The 23,605-nt window shown below is 43.1% G+C and overlaps 1 long non-coding RNA gene across 1 annotated transcript; it reads left to right on the forward strand.

Annotated features, from left to right (window-relative positions):
* Positions 1–3,069: 3,069 nt before the first annotated feature.
* On the forward strand, positions 3,070–23,605 carry LOC117511621. Its single transcript, XR_004561002.1, has 3 exons — positions 3,070–3,147; positions 5,941–5,946; positions 23,593–23,605. It is a non-coding gene; the product is annotated as an uncharacterized LOC117511621 (long non-coding RNA).

Raw genomic sequence — 23,605 nt, forward strand, 5'->3', positions numbered from 1 at the left:
CTGTCTCTGGTACATTTACAACTACTAATAAAACGAATTTAAGCTTTAATGCCACAATAGCTTCTAGTAATATTAAAAGTAACAACAGACCCAAACAATGAGAACATTCTGCCCCTGCTGGAAGCACTTGTTCACTACAGAGCTCCCAGTAGAGAGGCACTCTGAGAGCAGCCATAAAGCCAACTCTCTATCACTCATAACACTCCGGTCAGGCGGAGGTCTTGAAAAATAAAGTCATGCTGACTTATGGTTTTTATTTATAAATAACATTAATACCGATAGAATAACTCCATTAATGTCATTCTGTCATTTGTACCAAGTTAAAATATAGCATATATCTTTTAATGTTGAATAATGCACTAATTCTGAGGTTTTGTAACAAACACAGACAGATCGCAAAGGATTCTGGGTAAAAGTGCCTCTGCTAAACACTGATTTGTTCAGTCATTCATTATGTAAACCAACACGTTAATGTTACATCTGTCGTTGTGTTGGTGCTGTCCCCTTGAGTTTTAAAACAGGTACGGGGAACCATCAGCAGGTTCAGGTTGGAGGACCTCAGGCCCCTGGTGGACACATACGGTTGGATCAGTTCCTTGATGTATTCCGGAGCCTGCCCATGCAGAGCTCTAAATGTAAGCACCAGGATTTTATAATTTGTTCTAAACAAGACAGGGAGCCAATGCAGGGACTTGAGTATTGGGCTAATATGGGCTCTCCTGTGGGTGCAGGTCAGAAGCCGTGCAGCAGAGTTTTGCACAACCTGCAAACGAGCCAGTTATTTCTTATTAAGACACGTGAACAGGCTGTTACAGTAATCCAGTCGCGAAGATATAAAAGCATGTACAATCATCTCTAACTCTTCAAAAGACACCATTTTTTGAAGTTTAGAGATATTCCGGATCTGGAAAAAACAATTCCTAACTAACTGTTTCGTATGATGTTCCAGATACACACCAGATTTTCAGGTACACACATTCTACTCAAGGAAGAGAGTGCAACATCAATCATTCAGAAGATGGTCAGTGTGTCTGTGTTTATGTGTGTGCATATTGAGGAGAAAATGCCATGGCTGAATATCAAATGACAGTCTTCCTGACCCTGGCCTTTACATGTGAGCTCCAAAGGTCTCTTCCCTCCGCATTATCACAAGCCTCATTACATTTTCTTGACCAGGACTTTGAGTGTGTTTGTCTGCGTGTGTGTGTATACACAGAAACAGCATATGCATCATGGTGGAAAGCATTAAAAAAACCCGAAAACTGGAATGATCTGTCATGGTCCTGTGATGGAGCGTGCTGGGGAAGCTGGCCACAGGAGGAGGTGGAGGGAGCCAAAGGTTGGGAAAGAAGAGAGAAGAGGGGATGGGTTCACCTCTGGACCACTTTATAAACTCAGTGGACTTGTTCAAAAAGCAGCTGAAGACTCATCTTTTTAAAGTGGTGTTCGGATCACATTTTATCATTCCAGATCAACTATTACGTTTACTATTACTATTACTATTATGTTTTGCATCTTTTCATATTGTTTTTTTATTCTGTTTGATATGAAACACCTTGTGAATTGTACTTTGAAAGGTGCTATATAAATAAAATTTACTTGGTGGTTGGCAGGATCCATCTAACAGAGTAAAACTCTGTGATTAGTAGGGTAAAGTCAATGAATCACACCTTGAATTTCTTCAAAATAAAGGACATTTCATCAATGATATGACAAATACAGACCTATAGTTTTACATGCATGTTATTTTTGTTGGTTGTGTGAAATTGTTAAAAATGATACCAAAGAAATCTGCACACCACCAAGTTGAATTATTTAAGCCTGATTTATGCTTCTCTATCTCCACAGCTCTGTAGCCACATAGAGCCCTCTGTGCGGCTGCGTACCATCTCCAAGCCCCTCTCCATACCCTCACATGCACCTCCCAAAAATTGAAACTACACTTCAAAACAACGGACTCTTTCTTCTCTTGTCATATTTTAAAGGTTTTGCAGTGTGCACGCCGACTAGATTTTGGTCATGAATCAAACAGAGGAATGTTTTTTGCAGAGGAAATCCAACCAACTAATATGACCAACTTTTCAACACGGCGTCAAAAAATACAAAGACGATCAAATGACCCGCAATTCATGGAGGGAATCTGAATGTAACACTAGTTTGGAGGTTGATGAGGGCTAAATTGGTACAGCAAAAGGAAAAAAAAAGACCAGCAGCAGTAGGGGTGCAGGCAGAAGGAAAGTCCCTCCCTATATTATATATTGGCAGGTATATAATAATCACTCACTCACTCATCTTCAACTGCTTTTCCAGGTTCGGGTCACGGGGGCAACCGCTCCAACAGGACACCACAGACTTCCCTTTCCTGTGCCACATTGACCACCTCTGACTGGGGAATCCGAGGCGTTCCCAGGCCAGTGTGGAGATATAATCTCTCCACCTAGTCCTGGGTCTTCCCTGGGATCTCCTCCCAGGTGGGCATGCCTGGAACACCTCCCTAGGGAGGCGCCCAGGAGGCATCCTTATCAGATGCCCGAACCACCTCGGCCGGCTCCTTTCAATGCGAAGGAGTAGCAACTCTACTCCGAGCTCCCCACAGATGACTGAACTTCTCACCCTGTCTCTAAGGGAGACACCAGCCACCCTCCTGAGGAAGCCCATTTTGGCCACTTGTACCCGTGATCTAGTTCTTTTGGTCATGACCCAACCCTCATGACCATAGGTGAGAATAGGAATGAATATTATAATAATATTAAAGGATTATTAACCGACTGTGAGGTACACGGGGAAATATCAGACTGACGTGTTGTCGGTATGGACCGACCATCAGTGAGGTTTGTGCGAAAAACACAGAGGTCCGATATCCCCGTACAGACCGAGCAGCAAGGTTAATAATTCATTTATTATATGGCTATTAAATATATAAACACGCAAACTTACCATATCGCCCAAGTATATTTGGCACAAAACTTGTATATCTTGTGTGTTTTTACACCTAAATGATCATAAGTCAATACTCACACTCATCCAGCAGCATCTTCTCATGTCGACAAATTCAGCACTGGGTCAGGTGAAAGTAGTCCGGCGAACTATCCCAAAATGCCAAAATAGCAAAGATGTCTCTCCAATGAGAGCGCCACACTGAGCAGTGTGTGGATTTTCTAATCATGTTTTTTGCTTACTGGTTACTAAAGAAAATACACGTTGCGGACCAATTGTCATGGTAACCGGTCTGGATATGGGGAAATATCCAATTTGTTTATTATATGGCTATTATATATATATAAACATGCAAAGTTACAGTATCCCCCAAATATGAAAGCTGCTGACACCTCGTAGTATGGTCCAGTCATTAGATGGTAAAAAGCTTTCAATCTGTGTGTTTTTTCAGATGCTGTTTCGATATTTATGGAGTATGTTCATGTCCAGCGTGCTTTTTCTAATCGTATTTTTAGCTTCTGGTTTGTAAAGAAAATTCACGTTTCGGACTGATTGTCTAGATATGGGAAAAAATCCAACTGGTAATCAGCCAATCAGAGTGCGTGTAGCATTGCAGCCATATAATAAAATGGTATTGCATTGGGATACCCACCAGCATGATGGAGAACTTTGAAAGGGTCATGGCCACGTCAACGTGATTGACTCTTGGGTGTCTGCGTTGAGACATGGATCAGGTACTGATCTTCGAGTGCCAAATAAACACAGAAAGACAAGAAAATGACAGTCATCAGGCAGTTTAGGAAAAAGAGAGAGAAGAGGAGAAACAAGCAATGACTGAGTGACCGTAGTGACCTGCTACTAATAATGTCGGTCTCCAATTTTTGATCATTGTAGAAAAAATATTGATCAGTGCCTTTAATCATTTTGATTTGTGTCAGTTTGTGGTTCAGTCATGGATTAAGTGTGCTGGGAAAAAAAAACACATACATACACACATATATGTAGAACTGACTTTTTTATATAAGATAGATAGATGTAATCGGCTTACATATGCCTTTTGGTGGATGAAAGAGCTCCTGACCAACTCTACGGCCACACTAGGTCTGTAAAATATCTGACGAAATCCAGTCTGACATGAGGAAACAAACTGTCCGCATAAAACAGTTGAACAGCCATGACAGGTCTAAAACCACGACCCAAGACCACTGCAGCAGTGTGCACTCCCTACAACAAAACAAACGTATGAGTACCTCCTTTCAAGCACGTTTCATGTTTGAAATAACTCATGATATAATTTCCTGTGTGTCTCTTTGACCGGAACGTGGGAGAATTCACATCATCTCAGAAACACATCTGGCAACCAATCTGTTGTTTCTTCTGTTTTGTGCATGTGATAGTGTGATTTCCAGCTGAGTGGCCAAAGAGATAAGACACACATATACACGTGTGTGTGTGTTTGTTTGGTGACACAGGCGCATACACAGTCACACAAAGTGGTTGAGAAATACATCTGTGCAAGGCAGATAAGACTACTGCTAAACAATGTGCAACCGCCTCCTGTCCATCTCGCTTCACGCTTTCAACCACACACTTACCGTGAAATTGCACCTTACACACTCACACACTCACACACATTCTATTCTCGCTGACATTTCCACCTCCATCACTCTCAGCAACTTAAGTCTGTTGCTGATTTTCCAGCTTTTTTCATCCTCATAATGGCAATCAGCAACACTTTGACATCAGCATCAGCACATGGAAAGAATGGTTAAGTCTGCATGTTGGAAATAGAGAAGTTTAACAGAAATAAGTAAAATTTGTGATTATCTCAAAGTGTGTTTTTGCATTTGAGAAGCACTATCTTATGTGGATTGGTGGTGGTGGTGGTCTGGGGGCTAGGAAGTGTCCCTTTGCAAATTTACAGCCACACACCTTAGATGTTTATGTTTCCACAGGTGTACCCTTCCTGTTTTTTCCACACCCACAAGAGCGGCAACTCTCAAACTACAAGGGATTGGATGGATGCATCATCCTAACAATCTCAAAGTATTACTGTTGTGGTAAGTGAACCTAAATGCAGAATGCAGATTCCAATGAAAGATTATCAAACTGGCATATTGTAAGATGGCAAATGCAGCTGGTGCAAGGAGATGAAAGTTTTCAGCTAAGGACCACAGAACAGACAGTGAGGCTGAGTGGAGCAGGGACAGAGGAGCGTTCCACCTGACATGTACTCAGTGGACAGCAGGCTAGAGCTGAGTGGGGAACGAGACCAGGAACACAGAGGAGCTGAGAGGTGGTATTCAGTGTGGTAAAAGGAGAACAGTGTAGTGGAGAACAGAACAAAATGAACTGGTGAGGAGTGAGTGAGAAGCAGGCTTTAATATACTGCAAGGTGAAGAGTGAATGAGTGGCAGGTATGGTGAGTACAATAGTGAGAGCTATGATGGTGAGCAGATGGATAAATTGTGGGCAAGTCCTGGAGTTGCAAGAGAGTTAAGTAGGAGTGCCACACCCATAACACATATGTACAGACATGGAAAGAAATAACACAAGAGACACAGGGGAAATGGGAATATCAACACTTGAAACCTGCCGTGTAAACTTAATACTCATTACTACATTGGATGATGTTGAAATTGAGGATGGCTGGCTGGCTGTTCCAGCAATGTCAATTATTTGTGTTTCTTACCTTCAACCCGTGTGGAATGTCTCAAAGCTAAACCTACTTCTTGGCATTGTATTTTATATATGCTAATCTGGAACCACCCCTAAATCCAAACAGTCCAATTGTCAACCCCACTGATGTCCTTAGTCTGGGTCTCATTAACATAAGATCACTGTCCTCAAAATCAGTGTTGATTAATTCTCTAATTATGGATTACCACTTAGATATGATTGGGTTATGTGATACCTGGCTTAAACCAACTTCTGTCCTCCCCGTAAAAAAGGGTTGCCCACCGGTGGACACATTTATTCATGCACCTTGTGATGCAAAGCAAGGTGGGGGTGTTGCTCTTATATATAAATCTAGGTTTAGTTTATTTGCTGTTGGGGTCACAAATATAGTTTGTTTGAACATCTGATTCTCTGCTCTGCCCACGATGCTACATATAGCCAAGGTAACAAGAATTAAAAATCAGACGCATTACTCGGTGACTGTATATAGGCCCCCTGGCCCATACTTTGAATTCTTAGATGAATTTATGAGTTTTTGATTGTTGGTAACATCAACATTCATATAAATAAGCCTTCTGATCCCCTCTGCAAATCATTTATGGAAACTATGGCTGTATTAGGATTGTAGCAATGCATTCAGGATTCATCACACATTAATGGAAATGCCCTGGATTTGGTTCTCGCACGTGGCATTGCTGTCACAAATATTGACATCATGCCTCTTGTGTCAGTGGTCTCTGATCACTCACTTATTAAGTTTACAGTTTCTCTGCCATGTTTAGTGGAACAGCAACCTTATTTATCATTGCAGCGACACGTCAAGTCCTCAACTATGACTGAACTCGGAGCCAGACTGCCTGATTTCCTAGTGTCATGTTTGGAAAATGCCCAATCAGTAGAATGTTTTGTGGACAGTTTTAAACTCAGTGCACAAATCTACACTCAACACGATTGCTCCACCTATATTAAAACCTATATTAAAAAATTAGAAGTACAATAAGGGCGCACTACTGGCTACAAAGTGGGCCTATTACTCTAATTTGACCAACAAAAACAAGCATAATTCAAAGTTCTTGTTCGACACGATGACAACACTTATTCATGGACAACCATCTGTAGTTCGCTCTCCTTTTACAGCATGAGATTTCTTAGATTACTTTGAGAAGAAAATAGACAACATTAGGTTAAACATATCCCGGCATACCTTAACCCAGCCACCACACCCTGCTATTGAGGTGGGTGCCACCACTGAAATCTTACCTAGATTTACAGAATTTGATAGTACCTCACTAGGTGTGCTGACAAAACTTGTAACGTCTACTAAACACAACCTGCTTATTTGATCCCATACCAGCAAAACTGTTTCAGGACCTGTGGCCCACTCTTGGTTAGACTGTGCTGGAAATTATTAATCTGCCATTAACCTCTGGATCTGTTCCTAAATGTTTCAAATCTGCAGTGATTAAACCATTACTTTAAAAAAATCTAATCTTGACCCTAGTATATTGAGAATCTGTAGGCTGTTATCAAATCTATCATTTTGCTCTAAAATTCTGGAAAAAGTGGTATTACAGCAGCTTGTAAGTGGTATTACAGCAGCTTGTGGACCACCTTACCAAGAATAATCTTCTTGAGCCACTGCAGTCTGCATTTAGAAAATATCATTCCACAGAGACAGCTTTCACTAAAGTGGTGAATGATCTTCTGCTTGCAGTGGATTCGGACACCACTACAGTTCTGGTGCTGTTAGATCTTTGGGCTGCGTTTGATATGGTGGATCACTGTATTCTACTCTATAAGATGGTGAAACATTGTGGGATTACTGGGAATGCCCTTGCATAGTTACCACCATACCTCACCAGTTGTTCTCACTGTGTTTTGTACAATAACACTACCTCTAACCATAGTGACATGAAATTTGGGGTTCCACAGGGGTCTGTCTTAGACCCCTGCTTTTCTCCTTTTCATATAACACCCCTTGGGCACATATTGCGGCATTTTGGGATTACGTTTCATTGCTAAATTGAGGCTATTCAGTTATACATGCCGATAACTGCTGGTTATCTCATCCACATAAAAGCCATGAAAGCCTTGCATCAGTGAAAAGCTGGATGTCTAGCAATATCCTATTTTTAAACTCTTACAAGACTGAAATGATGGTTCTTGGTCCACTGAGACATCAGCATCAATTTGACCAGCTTTTAGCCTAGAGCTTGTATGTCATACATCACACTGACAAAGTGAGGAATCTTGGGATAATTTTTGATCCTACGTTGTTCTTTGACTTCCACATTAGATATACAGTGAGATACCCTGCGATTTTGTAAGTTCTCCCACTTAGAAATCATGGAGGGGTCTGAAATTTTTATCTTTGGTGCATGTCCACTGTGAGAGACAATATTTCCTTCCATAAGTAAGTGGTTTTGGTTATTCTTGTCACTTTGTCCATGATATTTGGATGATAAACAGGTGTATGTTTCCTGCTGTGCCTGTGCCGTCTGAGGACACAGATGACACTTACACACACCACTCACACAAAGAGATGTGCACACACACCACTGACTTCATGACTTGGTAAATAAGGGATAATTGTAAAAATATTTCATATATATATATGTATATATATATATATATATACACAATCAACAAAAATATAAACGCAACACTTTTGGTTTTGCTCCCATTTTGTATGAGATGAACTCAAAGATCTAAAACGTTTTCCACATACACAATATCACCATTTCCCTCAAATATTGTTCACAAACCAGTCTAAATCTGTGATAGTGAGCACTTCTCCTTTGCTGAGATAATCCATCCCACCTCACAGTTGTGCCATATCAAGATGCTGATTAGACACCATGATTAGTGCACAGGTGTGCCTTAGACTGCCCACAATAAAAGGTCACTCTGAAAGGTGCAGTTTTATCACACAGCACAATGCCACAGATGTTGCAAGATTTGAGGGAGCGTGCAATTGGCATGCTGACAGCAGGAATGTCAACCAGAGCTGTTGCTCGTGTATTGAATGTTCATTTCTCTACCATAAGCCGTCTCCAAAGGCGTTTCAGAGAATTTGGCAGTACATCCAACTAGCCTCACAACCGCAGACCACATGTAACCACACCAGCCCAGGACCTCCACATCCAGCATGTTCACCTCCAAGATCGTCTGAGACCAGCCACTCGGACAGCTGCTGAAACAATCGGTTTGCATAACCAAAGAATTTCTGCACAAACTGTCAGAAACCGTCTCAGGGAAGCTCATCTGCATGCTCGTCGTCCTCATCGGGGTCTCGACCTGACTCGTCGTCATAACCAACTTGAGTGGGCAAATGCTCACATTCGCTGGCGTTTGGCACGTTGGAGAGGTGTTCTCTTCACGGATGAATCCCGGTTCACACTGTCCAGGGCAGATGGCAGACAGCGTGTGTGGCATCGTGTGGGTGAGCAGTTTTCTGATGTCAATGTTGTGGATCGAGTGGCCCATGGTGGTGGTGGGGTTATGGTGTGGGCAGGCGTCTGTTATGGACGAAGAACACAGGTGCATTTTATTGATGGCATTTTGAATGCACAGAGATACCGTGACGAGATCCTGAGGCCCATTGTTGTGCCATACATCCAAGAACATCACCTTGTGTTGCAGCAGGATAATGCACGGCCCCATGTTGCAAGGATCTGTACACAATTCTTGGAAGCTGAAAATGTCCCAGTTCTTGCATGGCTGGCATACTCACCGGACATGTCACCCATTGAGCATGTTTGGGATGTTCTGGACCGGCGTATACAACAGCGTGTACCAGTTCCTGCCAATATCCAGCAACTTCGCACAGCCATTGAAGAGGAGTGGACCAACATTCCACAGGCCACAATTGGCAACCTGATCAACTCTATGCGAAGGAGATGTGTTGCACTGCATGAGGCAAATGGTGGTCACACCAGATACTGACTGGTATCCCCCCCCCCAAATAAAACAAAACTGCACCTTTCAGAGTGGCCTTTTATTGTGGGCAGTCTAAGGCACACCTGTGCACTAATCATGGTGTCTAATGAGCATCTTGATATGGCACACCTGTGAGGTGGGATGGATTATCTCAGCAAAGGAGAAGTGCTCACTATCACAGATTTAGACTGGTTTGTGAACAATATTTGAGGGAAATGGTGATATTATGTATGTGGAAAAAGTTTTAGATCTTTGAGTTCATCTCATACAAAATGGGAGCAAAACTAAAAGTGTTGCGTTTATATTTTTGTTGAGTATATATATATATATACGAGGTCTATTAGAAAAGTATCCGACCTTATTATTTTTTTGAAAAACCATATGGATTTGAATCACGTGTGACTGCGTCAGACAAGCTTGAACCCTCGTGCGCATGCGTGAGTTTTTCCACGCCTGTCGGTTGCGTCATTCGCCTGTGAGCAGGCTTTGAGTGAGGAGTGGTCCAGCCCCCTTGTCGTTGTTTCATTGTCAGGAAATGGCGGAATGATTTGGGCTTTTTTCAGAATTTTTTCAGAAACTGTTAGAGACTGGCAGCTGGAAACCATTAGAAAAATTTATCTGGCTTTCGGTGAAAATGTTACGGGCTTCACAGAGAATAAGGAGTGTTACTGTCGCTTTAAGGACGGCCCCCAGCGACTGGTGGTGCGCCATGCTCTGAAGCCGCCATCGACAGGCTGAACGACCATTTCATTTCTACGAGTAAACGGATGGCTGTCTGGATCCGTGACCATCGTGTGCCATTTCTCTGGTTATCACAAGAGCTGGACATCAACCATTTTCCGGCAGATTTCTCTTTTAACAAGAGATTTTGTCATGGAAAGCCGAGCGGAGGCTTCGCGCGTCACGATGGATTCGCTACTGGAACGAGACAAAACCACCTCCGTTTTGGTCTCACTGGACGGCTTTGAGATGGCGTTCAGACAGCTGTCGGTGGTTTTTCCATCAAGTGATTATCCGAGAAATTGTGGATGTTCCTGGACATGCCAGAACATGTCCCGTGAGGCTTCATCACAGCGTTTCTTTGCGCGGAACTCCTCCGCACGTCTGTCTTAATGTGCCGGAAAAGTGCTGATGTCCACGTCTTTTCACAATTCCTGTGCTAGTCAGATGACATACCGGATCAAGACAGCGTCCAGTTTAAAAATGAACGGCACAATTCACTGTTACAGGAGTTTTTGTCATGGAAAGAGAAGCTGCTCCACCGTGCGTCGTGGTTCAACCGCTCGGCGCAAAGCAACGCCTTGATGAAGCCTCACGGGACATGTTCTGGCATGTCCAGCTCATGCACAATCACAATCGGATATTCACACGACTGGAAAGCAACCGGAATCCATCTGAAATCCACCTGAAAGCTGTCCTGAGAGACCAACGCCAAGGTGGTTTTGTCCCGTGTAATGAACGGAGCCGTGGCGCATCCCTCCGCTTTTCTTTCCATGAAAAAAACTCCTGTAACGGTGGAATGTGCCGGAAAAAGTGCTGATGTCCACATATTCTGCCTTTTTGTGAAAGTCAGATGAGGTCCCGGATCAACAAAGCTTTCACGTTGGAAATGATCTGGTTGTTCCAGCGGGGTGTCAGCCTGTCGATGGGGGCTGGGAGCGTGCCGCGCTCTCAGCAGTTGTGGGCCGTCCTTAAAGCGGCAGTAACACCCCGTAATCTGTTTAATCCCCATAAAATCGTCCCTGAAAGCCATATTAATTTTTCGAACGATGTCCACCTGGAGGTCTCTCACAGTTTCTGGAAAAAAATTGATGCAGCAAAGCTCCAAATCGTTCAGACATTTATTCGCAATAAAAAAATAGACGAGAGGGGTGGACCACACCTCACTCAAAGCCTGCTCAAAGGCAAATGACGCAACAGACAGACATGAAAAAACTCACGCATGCGCACGAGGGTTCAAGCTTGTCTGACGCAATCACACGTGATTCAAATCCATATGGTTTTTTAAAAAAATAATAAGGTCGGATACTTTTCTAACAGACCTCGTATATATACCTTCCCACTGTAGCCAAGTGCTTGCTCACAGGGGGTCGTTTTGACCGTTGGGGTTTTACATAATTATTGTATGGCCTTGCCTTACAATATAAAGCGCCTTGGGGCAACTGTTTGTTGTGATTTGGCGCTATATAAAAAAATTGATTGATTGATTGATATATATAAATGTTTCATAATGGTTTTAGGAGCTGCACTATGCTGAAAACAGCAGCAGCAGCTCGGTTCAACCCAGTAGCGCAGATCCATGTAACTTTCAACACTAATATTTGGCGATGTGTGGGTGTCAGAGTAAGTTACTTTCCTGACATGATTTAATGTTAATTAATTTTACTGGCTCGATATCCAGGTCAGAATGACATTTTAACATGTATTTTGTGAATGTTTTTCTGAATGTGTTCAGTCGCAAATCTCCTTTGAAATTCATTAACATCCGGGAAGTTTGTCAATATTTTGTCCGGTTAGCAGGCGTCATGTCGCTGTCCATGAAGGGACGTTGGTGTTTAGTGGGCAGCATTGGGAGTGTGGACTCCAGTAGTTATATATAACCTCATTGTTGGTGCCTCTGGCAGGGAATCTCAGAACGGGGCTGATCTTCCCCTCATTCAGTGACGTCACCCGCCTGACCTGCATAAATGGTGGCAGCCGGTTGATGTCAAAGCCTCTCAGACCACGACTAATACAAGGTTTTCTGTAGATGTTTTATGGTCATTAGTGTTTCTTGAACTGTCAAAAGAACACATTTTTTGCATTTATTCATGCTATAAATAATCCATGGGCATTTCTGTTCCCCTTTAAGGTTCTATTACTAACCTATAAAATTGTTCACTGGCTGGCACCTGCCTACTTAGCTGACCTAATTAAACCCTATATACCGGCCAAGGCTCTGCATTCTCAGGGTGCAGGACTACTTTGTGTCCCTAGGGTGAATAAAAAGTCTGCGGGCCACAGAGCTTCCTCTTATCATGCACCCACTTTGTGGAATGATCTCCCTGCATCAATAAAACAGTAACATTCAGTAGAGACTTTCAAGTCCAGACTTAAGATGCACTTATTTTCCCTTTCATATGGCTAGCATACTGCATAGTATGTTGCGATGCTGCTTGATTCTGTTTTTTCTCTCTCTCTTTCTCTGTCTGTTTGAGGTGTGGCTCCATTCAGAGATGGGAGTGGGTGTTTTCTTCTGCAGGCCTCCCATCCTGTGCACCAGAGGTGTCAAATCCAGCTTCAGAAAGTAAAACCCCTCCCATGTGTTGCTTCTACCTGTGCACCTAAAACAGGTGATCTCAATAACTAGCTCATCCACCTGCCTGAAGAGCTGAACTAATTACAGTCAGCTGGTTTATTGGGAAGATGGAACTAATATGTGGCTGGACTTTTACTTTCTGAAGCTGAATTTGACACCTTTGCTGTGCACCAGCATGGACTCGCAAAATTTCCTGGATATTCGTATTGTTAATTGTGTTGGTAGCATGGCCCAAGCAGAGGGTCACCCCTTTGAGTCTGGTCTGCTTAAGGTTTCTTCCTCAAATCATCAGAGGGAGTTTTTCCTTACCAGTGCCGCCTGTGTGCTTGCTCTAGGGGTTGGTAAGGTTAGACCATACGTGTGTGAAGCACCTTGAGGCAGGTTTATTGTGATAGAAATTAAATAAATAAATTGAAAATAATAATAAAAAAAAGTCTTGAAAATTGGGTGGTTTGGTGACAGGGGCACAAAAAAAAAGTGAGACTGGCCAGATCACAGCTGCTGCTAAATGGTAATTGTCTCAGTTAGCTGATCGGGCTCCTATGGAAACAATGCATGAGTCTTGATGACCAAAATGCAGCATCTTCCCATTCGGGTTGTGGAGGGTGGAAATGTGGTCAAGGGGCCATGGTGCTCATGATTATGATGGCACATGATGAAGAGAGAGAAGAAGTGATGAAATGGTTGAAAGTGCTCCTTATTGGAGAATAATGAGGCAATAACACTGCATGGGTGAGGAAAAAGGAGCTGGATGGAGATGATGAGGACACGAGGGACGTGAAAGATAAAGTTGAGTGTGCATGAGGGATGGTACAATTGCTGATGAGGAGAAGGATGAAATCAGTTCTTAAGAGACCAAGAAAAGCTGGAGAGTTGAAGAATGGAAAGGCTGAAGTCTGTAGGGCAATTCGATGGTAACGGAATTACAATGACAGTAAAATCTGGATGTATTTTATTTTACAATTAAAATGTTCTAGTTGTAATTCGGTTACCATAGAACTGTAATTTCATAGTGAGTAATATTTCATTCACTATTGTGGATTTGTTACATTAACATTCTTGACAGTACTTTTTAAAAAATCCTTATACTTGTCCTAATACTTGTGGTTATGCTCATGTATTACACAAGAGTTAACTGAATGGTTCGACCTCCATCTTAATTATTTCAACAGTAAGCAAGATATCAAAGTGAAACAGTCAATAAGTAAAAGATAATAATCAATATGTAGACACTTTGCAAAAGGTAGCTGCACATTTGTAGCAAGTCCATCCTAGAAGAGATCCAATTCTTCACCATGACAATGTTCGTCCACACGCATGATGCATTGCAGCGGTTCAAATTTTACCAAATCTTACCACACCTGCCATACAGTCTGGATTTCACACCCTTCTACCTTTTCCTTTTTACCAAAACTGAAAGAACACCTGAAGGGACACTATTACACTAATGATGGAGTGGTGTGAGCAGCTGGGTGTCACTGGCACCAAAAGAAGACACCTGATTTCTTCACTTACGGTACGCAAAAATGTGTTGCGCATTGGCATAAGTGTGTGGGCAGGGAAGGTGACTACGTGTAAAAGTAATGACACTGCCTGAGAGAACGTTCCAAGCTTTAAGCAGGTGTGCAGTTCATTTGAGTATCTTCTTTGTTATTGAAATATTCGCACAGGAGGCAGAACTTTTCAGCCAACCCTCATAAGATCATTCTAGGGAAAATATTTTAACAAATTTAGTCAAATTTATGTGGAAATGCAGTTTTTGGACACAGCTTTTGACTTTTATTCTTGCTGCTGCTGCAGGCTTGTTAATCTATTTACCCTATGTGGTATTGTTTTCATTCATATTGAGTGTGTGTGTGTGTGTGTGTGTGTGTGTGTGTGTGTGTGTGTGTGTGTGTGTGTGTGTGTGTGTGTGTGTGTGTGTGTGTGTGTGTGTGTGTGTGTGTGTGTGTGTGTGTGTGTGTGTGTGTGTGTGTGTGTGAAAAAGGGTTGGACAGATTTCTTTCAAACTTGGTAATACTACTTGGATAGATATCTAGAGAATCTCACATTGTGGAGTAATACTGTCATGAAAAGCACCACTGCTTTGCTGCTGCATTGAATCATGCAGCAGCAATGCAGGAAAAAACCCATCAGCACAATGAACAATGATCACACACAACAACAGGACGAGAGACGACGACTGAGTCCAGTTATCAGACGACTGAGTCCAGTTATCAGACAGAACACCCGGAGGCCGCCTTTAGGCGCCATCAACGGCCTTGTTTGTCCATTCTGGAGGGAGGAGGGGCCCAGCCCTGAACAGTCCACTGTCCACAGTCAACGTCAGAGCTGGAGAAGCTGAGGGCGGGGGAGACCAGGGGAGTGAGGCATGAGCGTTGTTCTTCTCCAGGAGGTTTTTATCACAGCGGCCTTGAAGTGCAGCTGTGTTTTGGGAAGCCGAATGAAAATCCAGATTAGCAGATGCCTGAAAGATTCCACAGTCTGAGACAGAGTGGCTTTCAATACATCTGAATTAGGAGAGGAGATGTGGTCATTACTGACGATCAATGCGGTTTTCCAGCGCAGCCATTCTTCCGGAGATGGTATCCAACTCGCGGGTAACACCCGCCGACTGAGCTGACACTGCCCTTCCATTCGAATCAATCATGTGGGGCAGCCTGGACGGGCCAATTATTGCTGCTTCCACTTTCTTAATTTTCCGGTAAACCAGCGCTATGCCCGCTCCACACAGCAGGAACCCAGTCACCACCATGCCAAATATATACACATCTTCGGCGTCTTCCACAGACAGCGTGTAAAGGCACATGACCTGCCATTTCCTTCAACTGTCCATCACGTAACCCATCAGATGTGTCCCGGCAGGACAGGTCAGGTCCTCCGCTCCCGAGTGTCTTGTAGAAAAAATAGTGTCAATTGCATTCAGAGACCACTTTAACAGATCCATTTTTGCTGTTTCCAGAAGAGCAAAGCTGGCAGCCTCACAGACAACACGCCACAGAAGCAGGAAAAATAAGGAGGGAGGAAGAAGAGAATGGATGATCCAAGCATATATTGACCAGCAAAATATTTGTGATCGAGATTGGTTTGAGTGACTGACGGAATAATGAAATTACAAGGAAGTCATAGCATCACCTTCCTAAAATAATGGCCTAAGTCACTTAGGCCATTATTTTAGGAAGGTGATGATATTATGCAGTTATACACAGTCAAAAACACCATTACAGACACACACTCTTACATACATACATATATATATATACACACATACTTGTACATTTATAGCGTGGTGTGTAGAGCACTCAGGCTGTGCATCAGACTCAAACCAGACTCTAATGCATTAATGAAAGTAAATTCATGATTTCACTCTGGATCAAGCATTTGATCCGATCTACATTTGTATCCAAGCTCTATACGTGGAAGGCGAGGAAGGAAATGTGAGTGAAGAATTCAATAAGAGGCAGAAGTTGAGACTTGGAGAGAGAGCGTAATGTGGTCAGACGGGTGCAGAGAATAAAAGATAATGCAGCCTGGAGGAGGGGGGAAAATTGAATTCTCTGTTTATTTAATCAGATGTTTATTGCTTTCTGCAGACTCATTTCAGCACAAATGCAGGTTATGTGACATGCGCAAGAAAAGTAAGCTCTCACGTGAAGGTCAGGTCAGGTGTGGGAAGATGCTCTGGTGCAGCGCCTTGCAACATTCGCCATACTACAGACCTGCCTTGACTCCTCGAGGGCAACCAACTAGGCAGATAACTGGCCCCTCCCCACCATTTATCTTCTGCACTCAAATGAAACATGGGTATCAACTTGTCCAAACTACTTGGCCTTCTGCATGCTGATCATACCCAGAGTAACCCATGACATGATCACCATCTGATCTTGGCACGCTCAATGTTTTTGGGAACCTCCATATTTATACTTCAACATATTGACATTTCAGCTCTCCAAATCTATTTTACAAGAATTTAGAGCCAAAGAAATCCAACTCAACTCAACTCAAACTTAATTTATAGCGCATATTTAAAACAACCTAGGTTGACCAAAGTGCTGTACACATTAAAACAGGATACTCAAAATGCAGTATTACAATAAACAGAACTAAAATACATAACACAGTGTAAATAGAATTGAATAAATTAATTAAAATTAAAATTGAAATAAAATTAGAATAATTTTCTCCAGAAGCCCACTTAAACTTGATTAAAAGCCAGAGAGAAAAAAAAAAAACCTTGATCGATCCCGCAGAGCAGATGTACCAGAACAGGTTGTTCCAGAGCCTAGGGGCCGCAGCCACAAAGGCTCTGTCACCTTTAGTTTTAGCCTCATTTTTTGGGGTGACCAGTAGCCGTTGATTCACAGATGTCAGTGCTCTGGCAAGGAGCTCAGACAAATATTGGGGGGCTAGGCCATTAAGAGCTTTAAAAACAAATAATAAAATCTTAAAATCTAGTCTAAAAGCAACCGGGAGCCAGTACAGTGAAACTAAGACAAGGGATATGTGGTCACGCGTGCATTTGCCAGTTAGGAGACAAGCAGCTCCATTTTGTACCACCTGCAGGCGGTGTAGGAGTGACTAGTCCAGGCCAAAATACAGCGAGTTACAGTAATCCAGTCTTGTTTTAATAAAAGCATGGATTACAGTCTCAAGATCTTTGTGTGACAGGTACCCTTTTACTTTTGATAAAATCCTTAAATGAAAAAAGCTGTTTTTCACAAATGAACGAACCTGGCAATCAAATTTCAGCCTGTCATCAAATATTACACCAAGATTTCTCACTGATGACCAGATGTTTGGTGTAAGAGGGCCCAGAAACCAGCAGGAAAATCAGATGGACCACTTGCAAACATTATCATTTCAGTCTTGTTTTCATTTAAATTTAAAACATTTGTAGTCAACCAGGACTTAACATCATTTAGACAATCAAGCAATGACTGTATAGAGTCATTGGAATTTGATGTTAAAGGCAGATAAATCGGAACATCATCAGCATAACAATGAAAAGAAAGATTATATTTTCTAAAAGTTTACCCCGATAGCAACATATACAGCAGGAACAGAACTGGTCTGAGGATGGAGCCTTGGGGGTCCTCAGTGACAAGAGGGGCTGTGGATGAAGTAAATTCACCTAGCTGTGCAAAAAAACTCCAGTCAGTCAAATATGACTGGAACCAATGAGCGATCAGAGCCTGTAATGCCCACCTACTGTTCCAGTCGGGCTTGGAGGATCCCATGATCCACAGTGTCAAAAGCAGCTGTCAAATCAAGGAGCACAAGCAACGCAGGGTTTCCTGAGTCAATAGTTACCATTAGATCATTAAAAACTCTCAGCAGTGCTGTGGTATGGTTTAAAACCAGACTGAAAGTTATCATAGATATTGTTGTCGACTAAAAATGATTGGAGCTGAATAAGAACCACTTTCTCTAAAATTTTGGACAAAAATGGCCATTTAGAGATAGGCCTGAAGTAAAAGCCCCCTGATATTTGCACAACTTTGATGCACACACTTGCACACACGTCGTGGTGATGATCCCACCCACTCTGTTCCCAGCTGGATGCCATGCTTTGTTCCACTGACTGTCACACGCTGAGCCCTGGACGCTGTGTATATAAAATAATTATCTTGTTTAATCATTTTCTCTGCAAGTTCGTGCTGAAAATGGCTCTAATCACATCCTGAATCACAGATGAGCGTTCCAGCCGGAGCCGTTCATGTGTGCGCACTGTACGAGCCAGAGAAAGCATTTGGAGCCATCTTAAAAGGTAATTACAGTGCCAGAGTTCTTACATTGTCATGGCTTGGTAAAACAGTTGCATGTTCTTTCCTTCTTGTGTGCAGCTGTACAAGTATCTTTGTGACAGATTTAAAATCTCGTTATAATCGTTCAGACGAGCTGCGCTCTGATGCAGTGCGCTGATGCAGTGCGCTGATGCAACCACTCACTCTGTTCACTTTTTCTTTACTCAACTTGACGAGCTGCACGTAGTGTTGGTGAGCAGATCGTACCATGTTGCATGACATTCATGCGTGAAAGATTTTTTGGAACATTTCAAAATTCTCTTTGCGCAATTGCACACACCGACAACCCTCTTGCGTTCAGTCTCCACCTGTTAAAGATGAGTTTACTCTCTTGCACGACACAGGGTGTGCAAGTGCATGCATCAAAGTCGTGCAAGTGTCAGTGGGCCTTTCAACAGCACAGAGGGATCCATATTGTCTTTTTGATGAGAGGCTGCACACTGGCGTGTTTGAGAGCAGCTGGAACACATCCGGTGCTAAGTAAGGAATTAATAAATAAAAGAATATTAGAGCCCACCGTACTAAATACCTCTTAAAAAGACAGGAAGGAATACTGTCTGAAGGACAGTTCGTAGGTCACAAATGCTGAGCGACATTGGCCAGTGAGGGGAGGGATACAGGCTCAAACTAATCAAAAACAGCATGTAAAAATGGAGCTGTGATATCAGGGCTTGAGCCTGCAGAAGAGCAGGCAGATGGCCTAAGAGCAGAGGGATTGTGAGGGTACAGCTGGAGAGCTGTCACAGGGATTTACAACGGAGTTAAAATGTTAAAAAGAACCTAAGGTTTGTGAATGTTACAAGAAACAAGGTTGGAAAATTAGTCAATTTTAGCAGCCTTAACAGCGCTCTGGTGGACAGACAGACTTTCACCAAGAGCTTCTTTAGAGACATGGAGCTTATCTTTTTTTACTTTCTGTCAGTGCGCCAGCATGTGCACTTGAGAGCGTGTGTGGAGTCATTAAGCCAGAGTTCTGAATGTGCTTTTGAGCGCCTTGATCTAAAAGGTGCAACAGAATCAACAATATCCACACATGTGGAATCAAAACTGCTTAGAAGTTCTTCAACTTGAAAAGTGTAATTATCATCCAAAATGCTTAGTATACGAGGTCTATTAGAAAAGCCTTTCAGTGCTTACAAGTCGAGTGAGTATCAGAGAAATTGTGGAGAGCTGGACATGTCCCAGCTTGTCCTTCTGGCACTCCGAAACGGAGGTGTTCTTTGTCTCTCTTGCCGTCGTGACGCGTGAAGCGTCCGCTCCTTTCCATGACAAAAACTCCTCGTTAAAAGTGGAATGTGCCGTTCATTTCCAAACTGGACGTTGTGTTTTATCCGGGACGTCGTCTGGACTAGCACAGGAATTGTGAAAAGACGTGGATATCAGCACTTTTTCGGCAAAAGTCGCGGCACTTTTTCCGTGCGTCGCAGCACCCGTGACGCGCAAAGCAACGCCGTGATGAAGCGTCACAGAACATGTTTTGGCATGTCCAGGCTCATCCACAATTTCTTGGATAATCACTCGACTGAAAAACCACCGACAGCTGTCTGAACGCCATCTCAAAGCCGTCCTGTGAGACCAAAACGGAGGTGGTTCTGTGTCGGTCCAGCAGCAAATCCATCGTGACGCGCGAAGCGTCCGCTCGGCTTTCCATGACAAAATCTCTTGTTAAAAGTGAAATCTGCAGGAAAATAGTTGATGTCCAGCTCTTGTGATAACCAGAGAAATTGCACATGATGGTCATGGATCCACAGAGTGATCCGTTTAGAAATGAAATGGTCCCTCAGCCTGTCGATGGCAGCTGGAGCGCGGCGTGCCCCACAGCTGCTGTGGGCCGTCCTTAAAGGGACAGTAACATCCCTTAATGTCTTTGAAGCCCATAAAATTTTCACCAAAAACCACCTGAATTTCTCGAATGGTGTCCACATGGATGTGCCTCACAGTTTCTAAAAAAAATTTGATCAAGCAAAGCGGCAGTCTCTCAGCCATTTCCCTGACAATGAAAATCCGCCGAGAGGGCTGGACCACTCCTCACTCAAAGCCTGCTCACAGGCGAATGACGCAACTGACAGGCGTGAAAAAAATCACGCATGCGCATAAAGGTTCAAGGTTGGCTCATGCAAGCACACGTGATTCAAATCCATATGTTTTTTTTTTTTAAATAAGGTCGGATACTTTTCTAATAGACCTCGTATCAGCAAAAATGATAAGGTTGAATACATGGCTGAAAACTGTGCTGCAGTTTGAGGGTTAACTGTGCGTAAACGGCAGGTAGAAGCACAGGTTTTAGCCCTCAAACACGGGACTGAAACAGTGAAGAGCACAGGCAGGTGGTCAGAGACACATGCTGATTCACAAATTTAATTTACACTCACAGATAAGTCATATAATACCACATCTAAAATGTGCCCTTTCTCATGTGTCGAGTCTTTGACACACTGAACAAGATTAAAAGATTCAATAAGTTTTAAAAATCAGTGACCAATGGTCTTGATTCACACAAGACATGAATATTAAAATCTCCAGACATTAGAAAATGGTCATATTTCACAGTGGCATCTGAGAGAAAATCTGCAAGGTCACGAAAGAAGTACTTATTAAATTTTGGAGGATGATCAACAACCGCAAACAAAATGAAAAAAGAGTTCAAATGAACCTCAAGCATTTGCAGTTCAAAGCTGGAATAGGTAACACATGGAATAAGACGACACTGAAAGCTGGATTTGAACACGAGGCCAGACCGCCTCCTCTGTTCTTCAGCTCCCCCTGGAGCACCGGCAAACAGCCAGGAGGAAGAAGTTCAGAGAACGGTGTGCACTCACCATCCCGAAGCCAAGTCTCTGTCAGGAGCATAAAGTCCAAATCCTGTGAAGAGAAAAAATCATTCAGTAAAAACATTTTGTTTACTAGTGACCTAGTATGTAATAAAGCCATGCGGAGACTGAGCTCCTCAGTAGCTTGTGATGCAGCGCGTTTCAGCAGTTGAAGGAGCTCAGGTGTAACGCCACATCTGTGGGCCCACAGCCGACAGCACCGGCGTGGAACCTCCATGTCCAGGTGAGAGGAAGCAGCAGGAAGCTTCAGCGAAGACAGAAAGCCAGCGATCGGAGGAGTCAATCCCATCATTGGAGGTGGTGGCCCAGAGAAGACAGGACAGATCCAACAGCCCCTTGTGTGGCAACAAGTGCTTCACCGCATGGAAATAGCGTCCATCCTAGAGGAGGCGAGGATCAAACCCTCCAATGAAGGCTGCCAGGTAGGCCTTAAATTTCACCATCACACTGCCCCGTTTTCCGTGTCTTCTGAAGTGCCTTTCCAAGGAGGCGCGCAGAGGAAACGAAGCAGGTGCACAGGGATTTCAGCAAGCACAGGTGGGAGATTAGGGTGAGGCTTTCCCAGTCCAGACTTTGATGATAACAGCGGCTCACAGCGGTTCTTGGTTACCTCCCTGACAAAGTCCCTTCTCCACTGATCACTCAGTTTAGACAGATGGCCAACTCTACAAAGAGTCCTGGTGGATCTGATCTTCTTCCATTTACAGATGATGGAGGCCACTGTGATTCATTGGGACCTTCAAAGCAGGAGAAATGTTTCTCTACCCTTCCCAAGATTTGTGTTTCAGAGATCTACAAACAATTCCTTTGTCTTCATGCTTGGTTTGTGCTCTGACATGCACTGTCAACTGTGGGACCTTATATGTAGACAGGTGTGTGCCTTTCCAAATCATGTCCAATCAACTGAATTTACCCCAGGGGGACTCCAATTAAATGGTAAATGGACTGCATTTATATAGTGCATTTCCATCTGCATCAAGCACTTTACACACTAATGCCTCACATTCACCCAAATGTGAGGGTGCTGCCATACAAGATATTCACTACACACCAGGAGCAACTAGGGAATTAAGGACCTTACCCAGGAGCCCTTAGTGATTTTCCGGTCAGGCTGGGATTTGAACTGAGGATCCTCTGGTCTCAAGCCCAGTGCTTAACCACTGGACTGTTACATCCCCTAACCTCCTCAGTTAAGCTGTAGAAACAGCTCAAGGATGATCAGTGGAAACAGGATGCACCTGAGATCAATTTTGAGCATCATGGCAAAGGCTGTGAATACTTACGTACATGTGATGTCTTAGTTTTGTTTGTTTGTTTGTTTTAGAAAACACTTTTTCACATTGTCATTATGGGGTATTGTATGTAGATTTTTGAGAAAAAAAAGAGTTCCATCCATTTTGAAATAAGACTATAACATAAAATGTTGGACAAAGTGAAGCCTTGTGAATACTTTCTGGATGCACTGTATATTGCATATTGTGGCATGCAGGGCATGCATAAGCCCTCTGATGATTTTCATTATACAATGTTTAAAACAATACTGTGGGGCTGTTTACTGGGTGATGGGACACAGAGAAAATTAATTCCTGGTGCAGTGGAAGAGGAAAGAACATAAACAACGACAAAAAAGCCAAGTGAAGTGAACACAGCTGTGTTGTGGTCTGAGGAGTCGACCGTTTTGGTCTCCTGTTGTGATGGGCAAAGTGGGTAGGGCAGCATCGATCGGCAGACTGGAGAGCACTGTGTCATTCTGCCTGGATGAAGATGGATGAAAGCAGCAAGACACCAGCCATAGTGTCAAGACGAGTGTGAACGTCCAAACTGCAGCTTCTTCTCTCTCCATCCTCCTTGTGTGCACTGCAATTTATGTGTGTGTATATATATATATATATCCACTACTAGTGCTCTACTGTCACATAATCACTGCATCTTCAGTCATATCAGGCAGAGGAGAGCTGGCAGAGATGCTCCTTCCATATATATTCATGAAAGGCCATCTTTACATACACTCTGTTGGTCATGTGATTTATCGTGTCGCCATGCCTGAGGGTTTACATATGAGGATGAGAGGATACAGGGCGCAAACCGCTGAGCGAGCGGCAAGTCACGGCTCAGTG

The sequence above is a fragment of the Thalassophryne amazonica genome, chromosome 6 (genome assembly GCF_902500255.1).
Source record: "Thalassophryne amazonica chromosome 6, fThaAma1.1, whole genome shotgun sequence".
Classification (NCBI taxonomy): domain Eukaryota; kingdom Metazoa; phylum Chordata; class Actinopteri; order Batrachoidiformes; family Batrachoididae; genus Thalassophryne; species Thalassophryne amazonica.